The following is a 26,142-nucleotide window of genomic DNA, read 5'->3' as shown; positions in this document are numbered from 1 at the left end:
TACAATGCTATGCCAACTCTCTCAAATTTCTACCACTTTCTAGGGTGCAAAAATGTAGAACAAGTTCTACTATAAGGAGAAGTTGTGACAAGTTCTACTATAAGGAGAAGTTGTGACAAGTTCTACTATAAGGAGAAGTTGTGACATTTATGCTAAATTTTATTAGACTTTTATAATAAGAAGAAGCTTTGTTCAGTGAAAGCCTATTTATTAAAAATGAGCTTGAATAATAATATAATAAATGAAATAAAAAACCATGTCTCCTACTGTCAAACCAAAGATGGATCATGATTTGTTGGATGGGTACAAATGATTCAGTAGTCCTGATCCAGGAAAAGATTTGGAGGCAATTTTGCCTCTTAAGAAAGTATTGTACGACACTCACTCACAGAGGATTTATGAGAAACGAAATGGAAACTCTTTCAAGATTTTATTAAGAGATATAGTCTTCCCGCATAACTTCTTTCCCTGCTGGACATTTATGAACGTTTGGCTGGAAGGGTGGTCTGGGAGCTTGGTTTTGATATATGTGGTTCCTACAAGGAGGTGCCAAGGGAGACATTTTTCCGTCAAAAGCCATATGCATGCAGGATCCTGGAAAGTCCTCCAGCAACAGTGGACACTGGCAATAAAAATGATCTGGGAACACAACATACCAGCAGTGCCAGTCGCTGCAGATGCCAGAAAGACCAGGGGTCAAATATGTAAATACCTTCAGAACTTTGTGTGGAAAACAAAGAGGGTTTAATTCATCTTTCTACCAGATTCAGAGTCGTTCAGGACACAGTCACAGCTAGAGAATGGCCAGCAAAGTGATTTGGTAATTCAACCTCCAAATGCGCTGTTGAAACCCACAAGAGACAGGAAATGAGAAACGTGTATGACTTCACAGCCATGGACCCCACCACACTGGGGCCACTCCTTTGCTCAACGAATAGACTGAGCTTCCCACAATGCCGTGGACAGGATGACCTCAGGGTGTAACCAGGGCAGCCTCATGTCTCTCAGTGTCGTCCTCATGGTGTAGGTGGCTTGACACTAATCTTGACAAAATTCCTCAAGGCACGAAGAAAAAATTTGTAATGGAATATATTTAGCAAGCAAGCACACACACACCACCCCCACCATCAACAACAACAACAGCAACAAAGCGTAACTTTTGTATTTCTGTCCCTTATCTTTCTCTCCAAATTAATCTTGAACTGCACTCTCCTTCCCTTTCTGAACATAGCACCCACTGATCATTTTTGGTTCCTTGATCTTCTTATTTGCCACAGGAATTTTGCACAAGCTGTTTGGAAAAATTTTGATTTGCTTTCTCCATGCCTATTCAACTTCTATTTATCTTTCAGACATCAGCTTGGGTGGCACCTTTTCAGGAAATCTGTGATACCTGAGTCCTTCCTCTCAGATTAGACCACATTCCCTGTCATCCACACTCACGGTTTTGTATCCCTGACACTTACAGCACTTATTATAGACATACTTTGCATATACTCATGTGATGAGTATTTGATTAATATTTGTCTTCCCGATAGGATGGTCACTTTCCAAGGAAAACAACTGTGTCTGTTTTCCTTCACCATGTTATTTTTAGAGCTTTGGACAGAATCTGGCACAGAGTAAGCACCCAATAATTATTTGTTAATTAAGTGGCTAAATGTGATATTGTGATTTAAAATAATACATATTTAGTCTTCATCCCCACTTCTGGCACAGAGCTAAAACCCTTGGAATTTCCTAAGTGATGAAAGTGATAAAAATGTTTTTTGTTTTGTGAATGAGGTGACTTTTGGAAAGCCCCTAAAGATGGGGGCTGGTTGCCAGGGGAACCAACCAGTGATTAGAGAGTTGGAACTTACAGTACCACCCACCTCCCCACCTCCAGGGAGTAGAGAGGGCCTGGAGATTGAGATCAGTCACCAATGGTCAATGATTTAATCAATCATGCCTATGTAATGAAGCCTCCATAAAAACCCAAAGGGAGAGGGTTCAGAGAGCTTCCTGATTGGTGAATAGTGGGGATGGGGGAGAGTGGCTCATATGAAGAGGGCATGGAAGCCCTTTCCCCATGCCTTGCCCTATGCATCTCTCCAATCTGGCTGTTCCTGGGTTATATCCTTTTATGATGAACTGGTGAGCTAGTAAGTGAAAATGTTTCTCGGAGTTCTGTGAGCTGCTCTACCACTTAATCGAACCCAGAAAAGAAACAGGTTGTTGGAACCTCCAATTTACAGCCAGTAGGTCAGAAGCATGGGCGATAACCTGGGCTTGTGGCTGGCATCTGAAGTCTATGTGTGGAGGAGAGCTGGTGTCGAAGCATTGCTTGCTGACCATACTGAAAATAGGTGCTCATAACAAAAAAGACTAAATAATAGTAATAATTATAATATAGAAGCTACTATTTATGAAGGGCCTAATAGCTGCCAGGCCTTATGCTAAGTCCTGTTTCTAATCCCTACACAAATCAATATGGTAGATTTTATTAACCCTTCATTTACAGATGAAAGAGTTGAATTTGAAATGACTTCTGTAAATTGGCCACATTCACAGTTATTCAAACTGTGAGTTCTAGACCTGGAATTCAAACCCAGGTCAGCTTGACACTACAGGTTAGCCTTCTTCTATCATGACATGCTGCCTCTCCTTAATATGCTACTTCTTGTCTAGCAAGTGATGCCCTGACTGTCTGTCAGGTGAATGGTGAGGATATGGTGAGTCATACCAAAATGACACCAATCATTAGTGTATAGGAATGCAAGAGATTTCCGTGCATTAATTTTGTACCCTGCTACTTTACCAAATTCATTGATTAGCTCTAGTAGTTTTCTGGTAGCATCTTTAGGATTCTCTATGTATAGTATCATGTCATCTGCAAACAGTGACAGTTTTACTTCTTCTTTTCCTATTTGGATTCCTTTTACTTCTTTTTCTTCTCTGATTGCTGTGGCTAAAACTTCCAAAACTGTGTTGAATAATAGTGGTGAGAGTGGACAACCTTGTCTTGTTCCTGATCTTAGAGGAAACGGTTTCAGTTTTTCACCACTGAGAACGATGTTGGCTGTGGGTTTGTCATACATGGCCTTGAATGGATAAAGAAGATGTGGCACATATATACAATGGAATATTACTCAGTCATAAAAAGAAACAAAATTTAGTTATTTGTAGTGAGGTAGATGGACCTAGAGTCTGTCATACAGAGTGAAGTAAGTCAGAAAAAGAAATACAAATACCGTATGCTAACACATATATATGGAATCTAAAAAAAAAATGGTTCTGAAGAACCTAGGGGAACATATATATGGAGGCTCTTTTTATACTTGAAGGAGATAAAGCTATATCTTTAACGAGTTCATTAGGACACTTGACACAGCCAAGGAAAGGTTCAATGAACTGGGAAATGGTCAGTATTAATTATATAAATAAAATTGGATATAAATGAAAGTGAACATAATAAATGGCTGTTGAACAGTTTATCCAAATGAAAACACAAAGTGAAACAAGAACCAAAAAAAAAAAAATTACCCAAAAAGCATGGGACACTATCTGTCTTATATATATGTGATTGATATAATTGGAATCACAGAAGGAGAGGAAAAATCCAAGATGCTCAGAGAACACCAAGCAGCCTAAGTAAGGAAATGCTTATATAGGATACACTGTCATGGACACACACACACACACACACACACACACACATCCTTAAACCATCATATTCAAAATTTTGAAATTGAAAGGTAAAGAGAAAAATACTGAAAGCAGAAAAAAAAGGGATCTGTTATATAAAGAGGAACAGATACAAGAACTGAAGCCAACTTACAGTCAGAAACTACGGAAGCAAAAAAGAAAATCAAATCACACCCATAAAGTACTGAAAGAAAAACAAAACAAAGCAAAAACAAACAAAAACACTGTCAATAAAGACTTCTACACCCAGCCTATACCCCCAGAAATTCAATAATGAAGGAGAAATAAAGACTGTTTCAGACAAACAAAAATTAAGAGAATTCATTATCAACAAAACTGCACTAAAAGAAATGATAAAAAGTTCTTCAGGGAGAAGAAATATTATGCAAATCAGAAACTTGGATTTACACAAAATAGGACAATTGTCTAAAGTAAAAAATGGTAACAATGTATTGTTTCTTCATACCATTTGTAGAAGTCAAATGTATGACAACAATTGTGTAAAGGATGGGAAGGCGAAATTTGCAGTATACTTTTGTAAGATCATGAAGGAAACTAAAAGAAATTCTTTGCAAACTTGTGATGGGCAATGATTTCTTAGGATACAAAAATCACAAAATAAAAAAAAAAAATTTATAAAGTAGACTTCATCAAAATTAAAAGCTGTTGCTCATTTTGGTTAACCAAGTGAGATAAGCCAGAGTCAGGGAGAAAATATTGGAAAACACATATTTAATAAAGGATACTCATACTATGTAAAGGACTCTCAAAACTCAGGAATAAGAAAAACACCCAATTTAAAAATGGGCAAAATATTTTAACAAACATTCCACCAAAGAAGATAAAACAGTGACAAAGAGAGGATATGATAAGATCATCAATAACTAACAAAATATAAATTAAAATCACAATCAGACACAACTACATACTCATTAGAAAGGCTTAAAGAAACTAATAATAGGACATGCAGGTAAGGATATGGAACAAAGGGAATCCTCATGTACTGCCTGTAGGAATGAAAAATAACACAGAAACATTGGAAATTTGGCAACCCCTTACTGAGCATACACTACTATAAAAAGACCCAGTAATTCTATACATGAATGTTTATATCCACTTTATTAATAATTATCAGCTATTGGAAACAAATACTGAATACGTCCTTCAACTAGTGAATGGAGAAACAAAATGTGGCACGTTCTTACAATGGAATACTATTCAGCAATAATGAGGGGCATAATATTGATATGCTCAACAAAATGGATGAACCTCAAATGTTCTTAAGCCAGATTCCAAGTGCAAAATTATGGGGATAGAAATCAGGTCAGTGGGTAATCAGGGCTTGGGGTGTGGGAGAGGTTGTCTACAAAAAGACACTGGGAGGAGCTTTGGGAGTGATGACACTGTCCCACATCTTGATTATGGTGGTGCTACAGCTGATATATGTGCATTTGTCAAAACTTGAAAACTGTCCACTAAAAAGGAGAACTTGTAGTTGTGTAAATTATACTTAACTTTTAAAAAATGCCTTCTTTTCAAGCCTTTTAGGATTTTTATTTATCTTCTTTGTTTGATTGGTTTCTAGCTTAACTTCTCTGCTTGGAGAACATACTTGATATGATTTCAATACTTTGAAATTGATTGAGACTTTCTTTATGGCCCAGCATCTGGTCCATTTTGTTAAACGTTCCATTTGCACTTAAAATAAATGCACATTCTGTATTTATTGGATGCAGAACAATAGCAACAAAATAAGCCAAAATCTATGGGTCTAGTCGTTACCTTAACTAGTAAACACAGACCTAAACCTTTGGAATCCTGCCCCCTTCACCTTTGTGGCTTCAACTGTCTGATTCCTTAACAATGAGCACTGGCTTCTGTAGGTCCGGCTCAGACAAAATTAGAAACTCAATAATGATTCTGTTTCTTTACTGCTCTTCATCCCTTTTGCCATTCCCATCTCCTTTTCCACCTCAGAATAAGAACCTATGATGTTGAAGTTCTTCTGAATCTAATTCATCAAGGAGAAATGAAAATGTGATCAATCAATGATCCCTGGTTTGTCTTGTAGCAAAGATATTTACGTTTAAATAAAAGTGCATAGAAATGGCAGTGTTTAACCCAAGGAGATACCTCATTTAAAGAGAGAAGCATGGTTTGGGTTTGAATTAAACTCACAACCCAGCTGCATAATTTACACTGTGTCACCTGAAACAATTTGTTCAGTCATCCTGTGATTCAATTTTTTTCCCCTGTAAAATGGAGATAATAATCCAGCCTGAATTACAGCATCATCATGAGGATCTTAAGAGAGAATGCATTTAGTACATCTGTCTCCATGCAGCTAGAATACTCGTGAAGGGCTATGCTTAAAGTCACGATGGCTGGCATGAGGTTTCCAGTGGATTTTTTGGGCTGCAATATTGACTGAGTTTGTAGGCTAATGTGTCTGCTAGAAGGGACTAGGAACCATCTCATGTGGTTTGATGGAAACTGGAGGAAAGAGACCCTCCCACCCACCAAAAACAAAAAAAAATCTCATGTCATTCCCTCTTTGCTTGTGGTTGATTACTCATAAGTGCTGGGCCAATTTGCAAAACTTTCATGGTGATGTTTGGAGATGGGGCCAGTAGCAGCAAACACCACCCCCCAACCCCATAGAAGGTATTCCCCAGTCCCCTAATCTGAGAACATCTAGAAAAAAGGAGACCTTTTTTCTGAATAAAGACTAAGAGGAGATAATCTCAGAACCAAAATCCCCTTGGAGTTGGTCATGTAAATTCTATTTTATCTAAACAAATGTGATATGAGCCCCTATTGTTTGCAAACCTGTGATAGGCCTTATCACGTGCTTCTGCCTCTTAGTGCCTGGAACATACACCTAAAGGACTCGGTGAGATTATGATGATTTTGAATTTTCTTTGGTTCACTGAAACCTTGCTTAACTCTGTGCTAAGTTTCCCAGAGGAAGACTGGCATCCATATCTGTAAACACAGGTGATGAGAAGGGGAGATGGCCATGGATAGAGTTGCTTCATCTTGAGTTCAGATTAGGAATAGATGGTAAGGGTCCATCCATTACATGTTTTCTGTCTTGGCTTTCATTATACTGAATGAGAAAAAAAAATCAGAGAATGAAGGAGCATTTATTAAATTGCTTCTGAATGCCATTGTGCTAGGTAGAAAAGGAAGAAGAATACAGACTCCAAAATCAGGCCTTCTAGGTTTTAATCCCCTCTTGGTCACTAAATAGCTACTTGACTTAACTTCCCTATGCCTTAGTTCCCTCCTTAATGAATTGGTGACAGTAGTGGTAGCTACCTTAAAATATATATTGTGAAGAGCACATGAGTTGTTATATGTAAAGGACACAGAATAGTGCCCGGCACATAGTAAGCACTAGGAGTATTTGTTGTCACATAATTTCATCCAAACTTGACAATAACTTTATGTGGGAGAAATTTTTATCTATTTGATAAATGAAGAAACTGAGGCTCAGAGAGTTGAAATTGAAACAGGAGGGAAGGGGGCAGGGCACAACCTTTCAAAGAATGACATAGCCCAAGGACATGACATAAACTGATTAGAACCAAAAGGGTCCAAGATGGCGGACAAGTCGACTTCCATTAGACCTTGAGCCTTAGTATACGCTCACATCAGCAAGCTAAAAGACACACCCACAGGCACCATTGCTGTTCCAAGATCGACCATAAGGATCAAAAATTGGGTGGTGGCCCAATTCCTGGAAATCCCCGCCCCTTCCTAAAATAGCTGGAATACTCCTCCCACTCATTAGCCTATGAAATTACCCACTGCTATAAAAACTGACAACCCCATACCCTGGTGCCTTTCTCACCTTCTGAGATGGTCCACACTCTGTCTGTGGAGTGTGTTTCTCTCTAAATAAATCCACTTCTTACCTATCACTTTGTCTCTCACTGAATTATTTCTGCAAGGAGACATCAAGAACCTGAGCTTCATTAAGTCCTGAAACCAGGTGTGTGATCTCAGTTGGAAGGCTGTGTGTTTTGGTCAGGTTCGAGTCTCTGCTGCGTGGGTTCAAGTCCCAGTCTGGGTTTTGGCTGGGTTCAAGTTCCAGTACATGGGTTCAAGTCCCAATCTGAGGTGTACAGTTTCAAAATGACTTGCCCAAAGCCATACACCATCAACACATAGAAGAGTTGACTCTGAATTCAGTACAATATCATTCTATTTCCTTACCACATTAGGACATTCCTGGGCACTAGTAGGTTGGAGTCACCACAAAGTATAGGAAGGATGCTGCCAGTGAGAATGGGCTGTCCTACAGGGCTTCCGTCTTCTGGTTCTGATACTAACTGCTCCGGGGATCTCGGGTTGTCACTCGTCTTCTTTGACTCAATGTTCTTATCTAGTTAATGGGAATGGATGACTGGTATATATTAGGTACACAAATCTCCTTTCCTTAGGACAAAGCTTAATTTTCTTCCTTCTTTCCTAGCTGGGGATGGGTAGAAAGCCATTCCAGCTCTCTGTCCTTCCTTAAAGCCATCAGGGCAGAAGGCACAAGAGGACAAGGAATGTGATAATACTATGCAAACCAAATATCTTTGGAGTTGTGATATTGTGATTTATAATAATAAATATATATTTGGTCTTTGATCATGTTCCTGGCAAAGAGCTCCTAAAGCCCTTGGAATTTCCTGTGATAAAAGTGTCTTTGTTATGTTAACGAGGTGACTTTTGTAAAGCCCTTTTGGTGACCTAAAGATGGGGGCTGTTTGCCAGGGGAATCAATCACATAATTTGAGAGCTGGGACTTTCAGTAACCAGCCCCAACCCCCAACCTCCAGGGAGGACAGAGGGACTGGAGGTTGACTCAACTGCCAATGACCATTGATTTAATCAACCATGCCTATGTAATGAAGCCTCCATAAAACCCCCAAAGGACAGGGTTTGGAGAGTTTCTGGGTTGGTAAACACATGGGGTTCCAGGAGCAGTGGATAGGGCATGGAATCTCCACACACTTTCATACTCTGTCCCATCTGTATCTTCTGTCTGGCTGTTCCTGAGTTATATCCTTGTATAATAAACTGATGATCTAGTAAGTAAAATGTTTCTCTGAGTTCTGTGAGCTGCTCTAGCAAATTAATCAAACCTGAGGAGGGAGTCTTGGGAACCTCTGATTTATAGCCAGTTGGTCAGAAGCACAGATGACAACCTGGACTTGTGACTAGCATCTGAAGGGGGCGGGGCCAGGACTTGTAGGACTGCACACTCAACCTGTGACACATGATGCTATCTCTGGATAAATAGTGTCAGAATTGCTTGGAATTGTAGGACATCCATCTGGCATCTTAAGAATTGTTTGTTGCTAGGAGAACTCCCCCTCCCCCACCCATGTTGGAATTGGTCTCAGAACACAGAGGGTAGTAGCTGGTACTCTGGCCTGCTTCTAGGGGTCAGTGGCATCTCTGAAGAGAGTTCTGTGCGGCAACTTCATAGAACTTAGAATCTCCAATCTGTCAACCTTGGTTCCTTAATAACTTGTTCTAACTTTGCCTCTATAAGTCCTCCTCCAGGTCCAACAGACTACCCTCTTGAATTAACCTGGATCTAGCTAATTATTTTGAATTTAGTGGCTAATTTTCTTAAGGGGTGTTAATGGATTATTCATCTCTGGCAACTCCTATGCCCACATCTCCTAAAATAAAACACGTGTAGGGGGGTGTGTGTATGTGTGTGCACACATGCATACATGCAGTATTCTATTACATTTTGCCAAGGTTATAGCCTAAAACCAAGGTCTGTTTTTCCCCTCACCCTCAAAAAAGCATCAGGTTACCTTCTTTTGCCAACCAGCAATTACATTTCTGGGTGAAATATAAAAATCAAGTTCAATTACAGTAGGGAAATCATCAACACGTGCTAAAGTTTACATGTTTCTAATTCAGCAGAACTAATAGTTCTCAGGTGCCAATGACATAATCTTAAGAAAGCTCTTTACCTTCCCTGCTGGAGACAGGAAGTAATAAGGTCGTGTCCCAGGCATTTGTAGAGAGACGGTTGGATCTTGAAGCCTATAAGATGTGGTTTGAGGGACAAGGTAGTACTTTTCATGAGGGTGCTTTTACCTATGGCTCAGGGAAAAAAGAACACTACTGAAACTGGGTGATCTGAACTTTTAATATGAAGTTGATTAGCTGTGCCACATTGGGAAAGTCTAGGGTGATTATATAGTTTATCTTCCGAGCCAAGACACTTTTGAGAATAAAAGGTGGTTCTATTAATAACTACGCCAGGACAAAAGGGCATAAAACCATGACTGTCATGGACAACCTAGATGTATGTTTTTCCTACATATAACCTCCTACCACCCTTCCCATACCCTCTTATACCCCAAGCATCTGGCTTAAAATGCAAAGCCAGGAAAGCTAAACCTACGCAGATTTAGTAAAGCTGTCTGAGTACTGGGTATTCTGGGCAGGGGTAGAAGACCAAGTTTTAACGCCAGTACATTTATAGTCCCGCATTTGCCCATGACCTTTCAAAGTAAAGTTAGGCACCCAGAGTGGTCACATTTCCTCTGAAGTATTTGGAATGTTGGCAACCAGACCCAAGCAATTTACTTGTGTTATTTGCGTGGCCTTTGGTGGGGGAAGGAGGATGTTGGTATCTAGCAGAGGAATGTAGGAGACCATCAGAAATTTCCTGGTCTTGGCTGAAAATGGAGGGCCCCACTCGGGTTTCTGCAGCTCTAAACCACATTTTAGGTTTGCTGTGCATGGCACTTCCCCAGGGGTCAGGAGTCTTGTATTACCAGAGTTCAGCAGTCAGGCCAGGAAAATCAATACCCTACTGCTAAAGGTTAAGAGTTTATCCAACTGAAAATAAATAAAATAAATAAATAAAGGTTTTGGCTTTTTCTGCAGGCCTCCAAGGTGACTGGGAACAGGCTTCACCCTTTGGGCTTCAGCTTTTAGGGTCTTGGCAGTGGAAGCGTACATCAGAAACAAAGACTTCCGAGAGAATCAGAGTCACAGGCTCATGGAGTCTGGGCCTTTATATCACCTAATTTAACCTCTTTAATTGACAAATGAAAAAGCTGAGATCCAGGATAGAGGGTCTAGGAGCCCCGATCTGTTGCTGTACAATATTGGAATGGTCTAGATATCAAGGTATTCTGGATCTCAGGACATACTCCCATAACATCTTTAAGGCAACAGTACCCACTCCCTTCTCCATCTCCCATCTAGCTCCTTTGTGTCCTTTGCAGAATGGTCATAAATCTCTTTCTTGGGTATTAATGAGACTCATTTCTGGAACTTTTGTTGGGACTGATAATAAAAGAGAACTTCTTTTCCCTTGGGGTAACTGAGAGAATAAATGTGAGTGGGGAGATGATGACAACCATCTTGCCATTAATATTATGCCAACGGGGAGGAAAGCTGAGACAAAAGAGGGAAGGAAATGAGACTGGAATCTAGCAACATTATTTGAGTTCATCCATACAGCCACGTATGATTCACTAATCTTAAAATGTTTGGTTTAATTTGCCAGCACATTCCCTTTCCAGTTTAAACCATTTTGAGTTGGGTTTTCTGTAACATAACCAAAAGAAACTTGCTGACACAGAAAGATGGTGATTTGCCCAAGGTCACATAGTAAATAAAATTTCCAGTACTTAGAAGCTTTTTTCTCAAGTAGAATTATTTTTCCTATATATTTCCATCTATCTATATAAATGGATAGCAAATGAGCTTACCCAAAGTTCACTGCCTACACTGATACCTAAAGGAGAGTGCACACACAGGTAGAAGGTACTTCCCTAAAGTGATGGTCCTTTCCTTCTTAAACTCTTCTTAGAAAGCAAGAGAATGAAGAAAAGAGCAAGGATAATTTTGCTTTCTTCCAAATCCAAATTGGATTATTCTGCCTAGTTATAATATAGGATACCACATTCTGTAAGAATCTTGCAAAGGAATTCAATCTGCTTAGCTTGGAAGAGGAAAAACCCAGGAATCATTCACTGACTGAACATTTATCAAGCTCTGAATATGAGATGAGGGATAGCCATGTCCTAGCTATTCCCAGGGGGTAGAATTAGGGCTAAGGGTAGGAAAATATGGGAAGATGGATTTTGAATCAACAGTAAAATTATTTACCAACTAAAGCTGTCCAATAACTTTGAGATAAGTCATGATTTGTTTTGTTTAAGAGGAAATCCTCAATTAGATGGAAGTAAAATATTCATAATCTTTCAAAACTCTTCCCATTCTTTATAATTTCTTATTTTAGAATTCTAAGAGTTAGGTGGTAAATATTTCAGGACAGGCTAACAGGAAATTGGTGAGGGGTATATTGGGGTGGGTGTGACTCCTAGGCAGGCTGATTGGAAAATGATTTAGGCGGGACATAACCTTGCCTTCTACCTTGTATTCTGAAATTCTCCAATCTCCATTAAGTATCTGTAATAGGTACTTTTCTCCTGAAGGGTCTCCAATAAACATTGCAGTTATTCTATCCTACGCAGTGTTCTTGAGTTTGATTTACATTAGCAGAGTAGCTGACAAAGATAAGAAACAAACAGAATGGCCATGAGTGGGGGAAACACTACTGGTGCATAGTGGAAAAAATACTGATTACTGTTCAGACAAACATGTGTTCAAATCCTGATTCATATACAAAGTGAAGCAAGTTGACCAACTAAAGGAACCTTTTTCTTACATTAGTAAAAATAGAACTAATACCTTTTTGTGTGTGAGGAATCTTTTAAAAATTAATATCATTAGTAGAAACATATATAGAAAATATGGAAGCTAAACTTTTCCTTCAACACTAATTTTAACCCTTAGAGATAAATTCTTAACATGCTTTAGTAATTTTCTTCCAATTTTTTATATGCATATAGATAGGCTTGATTTTTACAAAATTGGGATTATGTGTATTTTATTTTTTCTTTAGCTTTTTCATTTAAATCATATCAGAAGAATTTTCCAGGTCATGAGGTATTCTTTTTTTTTTTTTTTTTAATTGAAGTATATAGCTGACTTACAATATTATATTAGTTTCAGGTGCAAAACATAGTGATTCAATATTTTTATAGATTATACTCCGTATAAAGCTATTATAAAATACTGACAATATTCCCTGTGCTGCACATTACATCCTTGCATCTTATTTTATACTTATTAGTGTGTACCTCTTAATCCCCTTCACCTATCTTGCCCCTCCTCCCACCATTCATTGCACTGGTAACCACTAGTTTGCCCTCTGTATCTGTGAGCCTGTTTCTGTTTTGTTATATTCATTCACTTATTTTATTTTTAAGATTTCACATATAAGGGAAAACATACAGTTTTTATCTTTCTCTGACTTATTTCATTAAGCATAATACCCTCCAGGTCCATCCATGTTGTTGTAAATGGCAAAATTTTATTCTTTTTTAATAATTACATGTTATATACATTAACATGTAATAGTATATGTTACAAAACATTAACATGTAATAGTACATGCTACATACATTAACATGTAACAGTACATGCTACATACATTAACATGTAATAGTACATGTTATATATTAATATATTATGTAATATATATATCACATCTTTTTTAAAAAATTTTATTTTTGGCTGCATTGGATCTTCATTGCTGCATGCGGGCTTTCTCTAGTTGCAGCGAGTGGATGCTACTCTTCGTTGTGGTGAGTGGGCTTCTCACTGTGGTGGCTTCTCTTGTTGCGGAGCACAGGCTCTAGGCACGTGGGCTTCAGTAGTTGCAGCATGCGGGCTCAGCAGTTGTGGCATGTGGGTCCTAGAGAGTGCAGGCTTCAGTAGTTGTGGTGTGTGGGCTCAGGGGTTGCAGTGCAGGGGCTCTAGGGTGCATGGGCTTCAGTAGTTGTGGCACACATGTTCAGTAGTTGTGGCTTGCAGGCTCTAGAGCACAAGCTCAGTAGTTGTGGTGCACGGGCTTAGCTGCTCCGTGGCATGTGGGATTTTCCCAGACCAGGGATCAAACCCATGTCCCCTTCATTGGCAGGCAGATTCTTAACTACTGCACCACCAGGGAAGTCCCTCACATCTTCTTTATTCATTCATCTGTTGATGGACACTAAGGTTGCTTCCATATCTTGGCTATTGTAAATAATGCTGCTATGAACGTTGGGGTCCATATATCTTTTTGAATTAGTGTTTTTGCTTTCTTTGGATATATATAGGAGCAGAACTGCTGGATCACATGGTAGTTCTATTTTTAATTTTTTGGGGAACTTCCATACTGTTTTCCAGAGTGGCTGTACCAATTTACATTCCCACCAACAGTGTATTAGGGTTCCCTTTTCTCCACATCCTTGCCAACACTTGTTATATCTTGTCTTTTGATGATAGTCATTCTGACAGGTGTGAGATGATATCTCATTGTGGTTTTGATTTGCATTTCCCTGATGATGAGCGATGTTTAGCATCTTTTCATGTGCCTGTTGGCCATCTGTAAGTCTTTTTTGAAAAATGCCTATTCAGGTCCTCTGCCCATATTTTAATTGGGTCTTTGGGGTCTTTTTTGATATTGAGTTGTATGAGTTATTTATTATATATAGTGGATATTAACCCCTTTTCAGACATAGCATTTGCAAATATCTTCTCTCATTCACTAGGTTGCCTTTTTCTTTTGTTGATGGTTTCCTTAACTATGTAAAAGCTTTTCAGTTTGATTAGGTCAGAATTATTTATTTTCACTTTTGTTTCCCTTGCCTGAGGAGACAGATCCAAAAACATATTTCTAAGACCTATATCAAAGAGCATACTCCCTATGTTTCCTTTTAGGAGTTTTATGGTTCCAGGTCTTACATTTAGGACTTAATCCATTTTGAGTTTATTTTTGCATTTGGTGTGAGAAAATGTTCTAATTTTATTCTTTTACATGTAGCTGTCCAGTTTTCCCAACAGCACTATTGAAGAGACTGTCTTTTCCCCATTTGTATATTCTTGCCTCCTTTGTAGTCGATTAATTGACCATGCATGTGTGGGTTTGTTTCTGGGCTCTCTATTTTGTTCCATTAATTTATGTGTTTGTTTTTGTGTCAGTACCATACTGTTTTGACTACTGTAGCTTTGTAGTACAATCTGAAGTCAGAGCATGTGATACTTCTAGCTTTGTTTTTTTATCTCAAGATTCTTTCGGCTATTGGGGGTCTTTTGTGGTTCCATAAAAATTTTAGAATTATTTGTTCTATTTCTGTGAAAAAATGTCATGGGTGTTTTCATAGGGATTGCATTAAATCTGTAGATTGTTTTGGGTAGTATGGACATTTGAACAATATTAATTCTTCTGATCCATGAACACATGATATGATTAGGTATTCTTCAACAGCATGATTTAATGGGAATGTGAAATCTTAACATATATGTTCACTTTATTTTTACTTTTACAGTTTAGTTTCCTGATTTTTACTCATAAATAATGTTATAATGGACTTACATGTACATATATCATTATGTTCATCCATGATTATTCTAGGTTGAATTGATATATGTGTATAATTTCCAAGTTATGATTAAGTCTCCTTATATTTAATGACAAATTGTTTTTTAAAAAAACATTTTAAAAACAATTTTTTTAAATCTGTAGATCTAGTAGGAGAGATGATGCTTTTCTACTATTAAGCCCTTTTACTTATCAACATGTTCTCTCCTTTTATCTCAGTCTTATTCAGTCCCTTTAAAAAAAGCTTTATAAGTATCTTTCATAAAGTTCTTGTACATCTTTCTTTACATTTTTTCCTAGGCATCTTCTCTTTATGAGTGTGATCTTTTTTCAGTTCTATTTCCTCTTTATGGATGATATATGCAAATCAAATGCAACACATATTTGTTAACTGGTCAGATACATGACTCTTCTATGTGGGCAATAGTTTCCTCTTACAGTCGTTTCTGTTCCTTTGTACTTTTAATATTAATTAGTTAAATAATCGATTAATTTGTTAAAAATCAATTCCCTTCTTCTCTAATGTTTATGGGACTATTCAGGCTTTTAAAATATTATGGAATTAGCTCTGGCAATTTGAAATTGATAAGTTCATTTAAAAACACATTTAAATGTTCACAATTATTTATAAAAATCTTAAGGTTTTCCCTAATATTGTCTCATCTTTACTGTCCTCTGAAAGTATAGCTTTGTTTCCCTTTTCCGGTATTTCATTATTCCACCTCCATCTCTCACCTACTCCTTTTCCCCAGTGCCCAATAGTTCTTCCCAGACCTTAGTCTATTTTTTCTCTTTTCAAAAAACCAAAATTTGCTTGTTAATTCTCTTTCTGTTTTTTGTCAATTCATTAATTCATTAATTTCTACACTTATCATTACCTCCTTCCTCCACGTTTCTTTAGTTTTATTTTGCTATCCACTTCCCAATGTAGTTTCCATATATTTTCAACTGTATGACCAAATATGCATGCGTGTGCACATGTGCATGTGTGGACACACACACACACACACACACACACACACACCTTCTTAATTTGTATGCTGGCTCATTTATTTTTTAAATTAATGTGTGTATTTAAGGCTAAAATGCCCCTATAAATTTCAGTTTAATTACATCCCACTAGTTTTGATACATTTTGATGTTTTTTAAAACTTCTTTGGTGTTAATATTTTCTGACATACGTATTACTTCTTCTCTGACCTGTAAGTTACTTAGGGATAGGCTTAAATTTCCAATCATATTATAATTTTATAATATTTGGATTTCTAAAATAGTTGCAGAGTGATCAGATAACATAATTTCAATAATACTAATGTATTAATGTGTGTTGAAGCTTCATCCACGACCTAGCCCATAGTCAAATTTTGTAAATAGTTCAAGTGCATGTGAAGGGAAAGTGTCTTCTTGAACTCTTGTGTATAATGCTCTCTATATGCTCATTTTTTTTTTTTTTTTTAAGATTTTATTTTTTTATTGATTAATTGATTGATTGATTGATTGCTATGTTGGGTCTTCGTTTCTGTGCTAGGGCTTTCTCCAGTTGTGGCAAGCGGGGGCCACTCTTCATCACGGTGCGCGGGCCTCTCACTACCGCGGCCTCTCCTGTTGCGGAGCACAGGCTCCAGACGCGCATGCTCAGTAATTGTGGCTCACGGGCCCAGCCGCTCCGCGGCATGTGGGATCTTCCCAGACCAGGGCTCGAACCCATGTCCCCTGCTTTAGCAGGCAGATTCTCAACCACTGCGCCACCAGGGAAGCCCTCTATATGCTCATTTAATTAAAAATTAAATTATGCTTTTTAAGTCTTCTGTATCTTTTATCATTATTTGGTTGCTTCCAAATGATTAAATTTAATTGGGATTCACTGAATATTTCATGGACTATAACTACCTCTATATCATGAGAATTTTATTTTCCTGAAATTTCCGATAACTCAATGGAAAACACAATGATCCTAGTTGAATTTTTAGCACTCCCACTCCATCCCCATCCCTGCCACCATTTCCCCAGGGTTTTTGGTCTGTTTAGACTTTTTAATTTTCTTAAGCATGTTTTGGCAATCTATATTTTTCATGAAAAATATTCTTTTCTTTGACATTAAAATTTGTTTGTGGGCTTCCCTGGTGGCGCAGTGGTTGAGAATCTGCCTGCCAATGCAGGGGACACGGGTTCGAGCCCTGGTCTGGGAAGATCCCACATGCTGTGGAGCAACTAGGCCCGTGAGCCACAGCTACCCAGCCTGCGCATCTTGGGCCTGTGCTCCGCAACAAGAGAGGCCGCGATAATGAGAGGCCCGCGCACCGCGATGAAGAGTGGCCCCCGCTTGCCGCAACTGGAGAAAGCCCTCGCACAGAAATGAAGACCCAACACAGACAAAAATATAAATAAATTAATTAATTAATTAAAAAAAATTTATTTGCATCTAGAGATGCATGAGATTCTTATTATTTATTTAATCTAATATCTGGTGTTGTATACCTTTTCAATTTTATTTAATATATGTGTGCTGTTGTCTTCTTCTCTTTCCCTCTCTCTCTTAGGTAGGGATATATATGTACATATATATGTATATTTATATATATGGCTTGCTTTGTTTTTATTTTAATTCATTAGTCTCTACTTATATATACTTCCTCTTTCTTATTTCCTTTAAACTTGCTTCATTGTTGTTTTAATACTATTTTTTAATTTAAATACTTAGGTCATATTTTTATTCTTTCTTGTTCAATAAAAACATAGATGTGACTTAGCCTGAGAGAAGAGCTTTGGTTATAGACCTTAACTTTGAACTAGTAACACTCTCACTTTCATCATTTTCCAATTTTGCTCTTTCTGTCTTTAAAGAATTATTTGGAATACTTTAATGCCAACTTGTTTAAATTCTTATTAATGTCTATTCACACTATAGTGTGATCAGAAATATCTTATATGCCTTTTGGACAAACTATTTTAAAAATAGGTTGGACTACAATTTATTGAACATGTCATAATTTTCTGGTACTCTACATATAGCCCCAAATAATCTTCTTAATCCAGCGCAGTAATCTTGCTCTTGCAATACAAACTTCTTAAAGTCTCTGCTTCTGTGTCTTTACTTATGCTGGGTGAATTTCTCCAGGAATGTAGTCTGTCTCCATTCCCACTAAAAACTACCCATCTATTTGGGGCAATATAAAATGGAGTTTCTTTCTTCAATTATTTCCTGACTAAATCAATTGAATAAGATCTTTCTCACATTTGAGCAATTTGTTAATTACTAAATCTGATTATGACCTCTACCTTGTCTTATTTTATATATTTTGACTTGGTGAATTTTAATTTTCTTTAAGGCACAGTAAAATATAAGGAGTGGGAGGTGTTACATAATAAGTCCTCAGCTATTCGTTGAGTCAGAGCCAACAGAGCTCAGATTATCTTTGTTCCTAAATGAGAATAACTTCCCCACAGTGTAATGCCTAGAATATATACCCTGGACTTGGTGGGTTTGGTAAGTTAAAATGGATTAGTGCAAAATTATTCTCTACACAAGTGGAAACTTGCTGTTAATAATGAATAGGACTACTGGGCAAAGAGAAATTGAAGCCACCTGTTCTAAGTTACACTTTCACCTCCTCCTCTGTCTCTTTCTGGGTCTCAAAAACACCTCCTGTATCTCTGCTTCCTCTAATAGTAAACCCTCCCCTGGGAGAGTCAATTCTGAAGGCAATTTTCCAAGACCACTTGCAGAATTGGCCCTGGCTTCAGCTGCAACATGAAAGGGCATTTATTCTGGGACCTCAAAATGACGTTTGGAGGAGACTGCTGAACTTGATTCAGAAATAGATTCTATATCCATCAGTGTTATTGCTTCAGTTATAAATGTTAAACCTAATAATTTGGCTAAAAGAATGTGTGTATATGTGTGTGCATGTGCACACTCTGAGTTGGGTGTTGTTTTCATAAGTTTCTGGATATTTTGACACTTCCATATACAAGCTAGAAGTTTAGTGTTATGTCCTGAGTCACACATCTCTACAAGCAGCTGTTTGTTTTCTCATGCTAGATCATGTGCCAAAATCATAATACCTTGCATTCTAGAACCTTGCAATGCAATAAAATATTGAACTATACTTTGAAAAAAATTAGAAGTTTTATTCTGTATATGTACATACCAAGTTTAGCATCAATATATTTGATTTTTTTGGTCAACTTTGACAAGTTTAGGCTACTTTTTTTGAGACATAGGAGAATAAGCAGAATTGGGCTAGGTTAGGAAGAGTCTTACCTTCCAATCTAAGATTTTAGGATTTACACTTAGTATATAGTAGAACGAATCTCATAGGGTGACCATATATCATGTGCTGTCCGAAGTGGGACACTTTTGAGAGTGAAAGAAGAACTGCAAGTGTAAACCCATCTGTCTTGGGCAAAAAGTGGCATATGATCACTTTACATTCTGAGTGATAAGGGATCTAGATATTATTTCTGGATATATCTGGGTTCTGGCCATATTTTTGCTGCATCTACGGAAGCTTGTATTACAGGCAAGAAATGACAAATATTTGGCACTTATGATAATACTTCCCTTTCCTGGATTCATAGCATATGTCTTTCATCAATCATATTCGTTCACATTGATCTTTAGCAAAGATTGAACTTGCTACTTCTGTGCTCCAACAATTTGCTATGACATAGCTATTTTTTTTTTTTTTTTTTTTGGCAAAGGTTGAGAGGGACAGAGGTTCTTTCTTTGGTAATTAGAGGAGGATGAGGCAGAGTACGTCTGAAGTGGTTCAAATATCTCAGCCACAGCTCACCATTCAGGTAACAACGTTGTAGCAAGGAGCCCAGCAGTTGGGCCTCACTTAAACAAGGATCAAAAGAAAAATGAGAATCAAATTACACTTTATTTAAAGCTAGGCAAATGCTTGACACTTTCTCTCTCTTAAAATGCAGAATTTCTTTGTAAAAAGATGAATTTACATATTTTCTTTAGGCTTAGAGGCACAAATGGGGCCTCCTCCTTCCCCCTGCTACGTCCTAAATGGCCAAGCATCTATGCCAGTGCCAGTCTTTCCCAATCACAGGCAAAGCAGAGGGCTGGGCATGGTGAGGTGGGTCCTGTCAGATCTATTCACCACATAGAAAGGCACAAAGATGAAGATTTTCCCTTCCTTCAGATCTCTAAGGCACTGTATTACCATCTACTGGAAAATGTGACCCAAAGAATATCGTGGGCTCTGAACATTCAGGTTAAAGGGTCTTCTTACTATTGAGATGGAGGACTGATAATAAAGGGTAGAGAGAGGGCAGAATTAAGGTAGGTGTTCCCCAACACCAAGGGTAAAGTTATGAAATTGAGGGGAGGAGTATAAGTGTCTCTCTTCTCCAAGAAAGATATTGACTTTATTCTAAGCTCAGGCACATGTGGGACTGTGATTGTTGCTAAATGATCCGACTGATCAATATCGGCTCAAAATCTGAAGAATACAGAGTCTACTGGTGTTGGGGCATTAGTGGGCCCAGCTCTAAAGAGTTAGAATCAGATGATCTTGGGGCAATTAGGTAGACTTCATATGAAAAAAAAAATACAAATGTTGAATTTGTTGATTACCATTAAATCCACTTGGTCTTTGTTAGTGTGGCATTAACACAATCTTGTTTGAATTCCAGTTATGTACCAGAATGTTTCTCCGCTCTGTAATGAAGGAGAGCCACTTCTGAAGCTTGGTGAAAGAGCTTCTCTGAAAAGAATCAGTGCTGGTAATAAGGTCTGCTCGCCAACACGACAAATGGTAACGGAGAAGCACGATGGCCAGTATGGTTATCCTGAGACTTCACAGATTTGGATCAATGCATCAGACTGCTTTCTCTGACCCTGCTCTGCTGAGCCAGGATTGCTAAAGAATTGAATGCAGCTAAAGCCAAGAATCTGAGTGCCATTGGGCCATCACCACAATAAAGATTCCCTTCCTAATGAGCCCTCAATGTGATCCAGTAAATTTTTCTCCCTCTCTTCTGTACCCAGGGACTTTGTCCCTCCCCATAAACTCATTCTCTGAGGCAACTCATGGTGCCTTCTCTTTTAAGTGCTTGCCTTAGCAGCACGCCTTTCACCAGGGATGGAATGTGGGTTTCGTTTAACTGTGATCTATTGGCACTAGCTGTATAAAATAATAAAGTAAGAAAACCCCTGTGGCTATGTCTGGCCTAGATGTGAAAGTGCACACTAATTGGTTAGTTAGAAAAGTCTGCTTAGAAATAAGAAGTAGTGTCACAAGTGCTGGGTATTGGCCATCCCTAGCCTGGACACATCAAATGACTCCTCTCCCCATCATAGGGAGCTCTGGCATAAACAAGTTGGGCTGCAGCCTCAGATATGCTGAAATGTGAACATGAGCTGAGACTTCTTTTTTTTTTTTTTTTTTAAAGATTTATTTATTTTTTATTGATTGATTGATTGCTATGTTGGGTCTTCGTTTCTGTGCGAGGACTTTCTCTAGTTGCGGCGAGCGGGGGCCACTCTTCATCGCGGTGCGCAGGCCTTTCACTATCGCGGCCTCTCTTGTTGCGGAGCACAGGCTCCAGATGCGCAGGCTCAGTAGTTGTGGCTCATGGGCCCAGTTGCTCCGCGGCATGTGGGATCTTCCCAGACCAGGGCTCGAACCCGTGTCCCCTGCATTAGCAGGCAGATTCTCAACCACTGCGCCACCAGGGAAGCCCCCAACAGCTGAGACTTCTGGACCTCAGGTTTGTAGAGATTATTGCAACGTGAGCAGTTGGCCAGTCCCGTACAGACAAAATAGAGAGTGAGGGGCTGGCTTGTACAAGTTCCAACACCTGAGGAAGACTGTGAAAGCAAGGGCTCTGGTGTGCCGGGCACTGTCTCCAGGAGCATCCCATATCAGAAAAGCTCTAAGTCAGCCAGACGCAGGTGTTGATATCTGGGCAAGTTTCCTATTCAGGCAGAGGTTGGGGATTTGGGGAGAACCTAGGTCATACAGAAAGAGCTGGAAGGCACAGACAAGAAAGCTAATGTTCAGGGCAGGGTTTCAGACCTGTAAGAGAACAAGAGAATTTGGAGTCTGAGGTCCATTCTACAAGCTGGACTGGCATGGTGGATAGACAAGGTTCTGGGATTCAGATCTGTCTCAACAGATTTGAGGAAGAGGGATGTCAAACATGAGTATCCTGTAACATCTGGTTGCCTCACCTGGCCCAAGATAAAATCAGGCAGACTCGACAGGTGAATATATTAGTCTAATACATTAGCTTAGAAGAGTGAGACGTACTCCAGGTTCCAGAAGATTTCACAAAAACTGTGTCCAAACCTTATTCTTTCTTCAGGACCCTGAGGACCTCATGCAAATCTCCTCAAAATATACAGTCAAGATATACAGATATAAAATTACCTTCTTCAATTGATCATTTTAGACGTTACCAGTTTAGCTATGTATTAAAATGGAAACTTTGGATAAACTGCTGACATCTTTCCTCTCTAGTTTGCTTTTTATCCTCCAGGAAAATTAAGTAGGCATTGGAGAGAAACGGAGTGAATGATTTTCCTCTGCACACTCTTTCAATGGCCCCAACGCTCTAGTTTATAGTTTCACCTTGTACAACGGTCATAAAGTGAAATAGTCCCATGGCACCCTGAAAAGGATCGTTCATTTCCTATCAAACCAAGATCCTATTGACACTCAGATCCTCAGGTTCATCCCTGAATTACTACCTTTGAACTGAGCACTTCTTAGACAACCTGGGGGTTTCCTGGGGTTTTTCATCCCTTTTTTAAAATATCGATTTTGGAATTTTTAACTAGGTTTGTGCCTCTGATCTTTTCTCAGCATCTGTAAAATCCTTTATTTCTCACAAGTTTGACAGAAGCTGACTGTTGGAGATATAAAAGGATCAGGACAGAAGGTCTTAAGAAAAGTTACCCATAAGTTTATCTCAGGAGAAGGTTGGGGCAAAGATTGAAAGTCTTACAGTGCATGGGAACCAGGTGGAGTTTGGCTGGCTGTGTCCTGCAGCAGGTACTGAAAGAAGTAACTGCAGGAAGGGTAAGTAAAAGGCTCTTTCTGATGCTCTCCTTTGAACCCACAGTTGGCAAGACTGTTGCTAGTAGCTGGCTCCCCAAAAGTCACACTGTTAAAAAGAGGCAGGAGGAATATATAGCAGTGACAGTTCTAAGATGTGTTTACATTTGACTTTGAAATAGGTTCTTGCACTGATGTCTAAAAGAGCTAAAACAGAGCTTCCCTGGTGGTGCAATGGTTAGGAATCCGCCTGCCAATGTAGGGACGTGGGTTTGAGCCCTGGTCCGGGAAGATCCCACATGCCACGGAACAACTAAGCCCATGCGCCACAACTACTGAGCCCGTGAGCCACAACAGCTGAAGCCTGTGTGCCTAGAGCCCATGCTCTGCAACAAGAGAAGCCACCGCAATGAGAGGCCCATGCACTGCAACGAAGAGTAGCCCCCGCTCGCCACAACTAGAGAAAGCCCGTGTGCAGCAACAAAGACCCAACATAGCCAAAAATAAATAAAAGAGCTAAAACAGGACACCATTCTCCTAGCTTTGAACCACTGGTCACTTCCTGCCTGTTCTCCAAAGCAGTCTGAATATCAGTTACCAGATTATGCAAAGGATGAATACGCGGAGAACTGTCTTGAAGATACCTCTGTCTCCTGTTCTTACTCTCGCTTTCTGTGGCAGCAGCCCTTGGTGTCTCATTCGTATCTCCTGGGTACTCGTTATTCCTGCCAAAGGCTTCCTCCTACTAATGCCTGCAGAGTCACAGAGAGCTTACGAGGGGGCTCAACCACCACACAGGGCAGGCTGTCAGTGTCAGGGAGTTAACAATCTCGTAACAGCCCTCAGTCAGTGGGAATGATTTAAAGTATACAGGAGGATGTGTGTAAAGGAGTACGAGTCATATTTGGGTCTGTATATCAAAAAGTATCTGCAATTACAATAGCTGGGCTGTAAATTTGGTTCTAAGTTTTCGAGAGGAGGAAAGCAAAGAGAACGGGTTTTCTTAAAAGCCTAGAAAATTAAAGGCTTGATTGTATATGCTTTTATAATTATATGATTTTTATTTATGATTATATATGATTTATAATGCTTCAGTTACTTAGTTTTCTGGCTCAATTTTGATCTTCTTCAAAACATCTTCACTGTTTCATTTGTGACTTCCTTATTTAGGGTGAGTTCCTCCTCTCTTCCCTGCTGGGAAAACAAAGGTTTCCCCAATTTTAGGACCTGTTTTGTTTGTTTCCATAGTTACTGAGGGTGTATACACACACACATTCAAATACATACTAACTTTTGACAATACACAACTTTTATGATTTTCAAAGAAATCATAATTATTTAAAAAAATGTTTTACTCTTTCCTGTAACAGTGTCAGACTTTTGGCTCAAATAGTCATGATTAAGACAGGTTTTAGGGAGATGTATCAACCATTAAAATTAATAAACTATAGAGAGGGTCTATTCTAAAAACTGATCATTGCATCCTTTAAATTAATAAATTATTCTTCAAATAACTCTATACCCAAAGAACAAAACAAACATGAATTTCAATGACTAGTGAAGATAAGGATCATAAATCTTTTGCAATTTCTTCTGTAAATGAATATTTTTGTCAGATTTAAGATGTTTATCTCTTACTATCAAAATCCAAAGTTTAAGATGGAAGTTTGTAAAGTAAACTGAGAGAGGAGTTTTCACACTTTTGTTCGGCACACAGTAGGTGATCTTAGTTTTTGGATAAGACTCCCTCAGCTCAGACATTCTCTATGGAAGTCTACTTCACAAGAGAAAGGGTTGATTGATCTTCAATGCAGGGTGAACTAAACCAGGGATGGTCAATTGAAGTTACACATTACAACAGGGCTGGAAGTTCCCAGCTAGGTATCAATCAAGCTTCCCATTCTCAGAAATAATTCCTCTAAGTTCACCAGACTCCCCCACCACCACTCCACAACTAGCCCCCAACTACCATTACTATCACTTACTGCAGAAGGTTAAAAATCTAAGCTCAACTCTTTCTAGCCAAATAAGCCTTGGACTGACAATGGATGAAATTAAAGCTTTTCAATCTATGAAGTTTGAGAACCCTGGATTATTATAGCTACAGACGTGAAAACCATCCATTTGTGCACTAATGATATGCATCTTTGGTAATATTCTTCTATACTTTCTGGCATGTTTCTTCCTTACTCATGGGAATACACTCACTGATACAAGATCAAAGCCAACTTACGACTTGGAGAAAAAAGGAAGAAAATAAAAACTTTGGCTACAGAAATAACCAACATAGTCAAAATGAGACCCGATTCATACATTTCTCCAACTGCTCAGATATAATGCTACTTGCAAAACAATCCCTGGGAAATAAGCAAGCTTTTTAGAAGGAAGGATAGCTTCTGTGTAGTAGCCGGTTCCATTAGATGAATTTTAATCTTCCTTCCAAGTTTGTAATTCTTTGATTGTTCAGGCAATGTGTTTCTTTGGGCAAGGCTGAGGAAGTGGTGTGGACTGCAGTTTACTTAACAAATGATTTTCTACAAGAGGGATAATTTGGGGAATCCAGTTTCCTAGACTCAACAATGACACAAAATATGTTTATATTAGTTACATGGGAGAATTTCCTCAAATTGCCACATCTGTATAGGAAAATGCTATTTTTCTCGTAGAAAAAGAAGAGAAAGCTCAAATGAAAGTTTTAATCACAACTAGAAGAAATTATTTGTATATGATTCTAATACATCTAATTGACTTTATTTATGCCCCAAGGTATCACTATATGTTTTTCCAAAAAGTGATTCAGAAGAGAGGCAGGATTTTCCATCTGAAAGAAATCACACACAGCTTCCAGGTGAAGTTCTTTGTTAATACTGATTTGATTCTTCAAAAATTTATTAATTTTCTCAATAAAATGCACCCTCTCTGTGACAGTTTGAGTTATGGAAATGCCTATTGTCAGGAGAAACTAAGGAT

The sequence above is a fragment of the Balaenoptera acutorostrata genome, chromosome 15 (genome assembly GCF_949987535.1).
Source record: "Balaenoptera acutorostrata chromosome 15, mBalAcu1.1, whole genome shotgun sequence".
NCBI lineage: Eukaryota > Metazoa > Chordata > Mammalia > Artiodactyla > Balaenopteridae > Balaenoptera > Balaenoptera acutorostrata.
The sequence above is the reverse complement of the archived record's forward strand: the minus strand, read 5'-3'. Positions refer to the sequence as shown.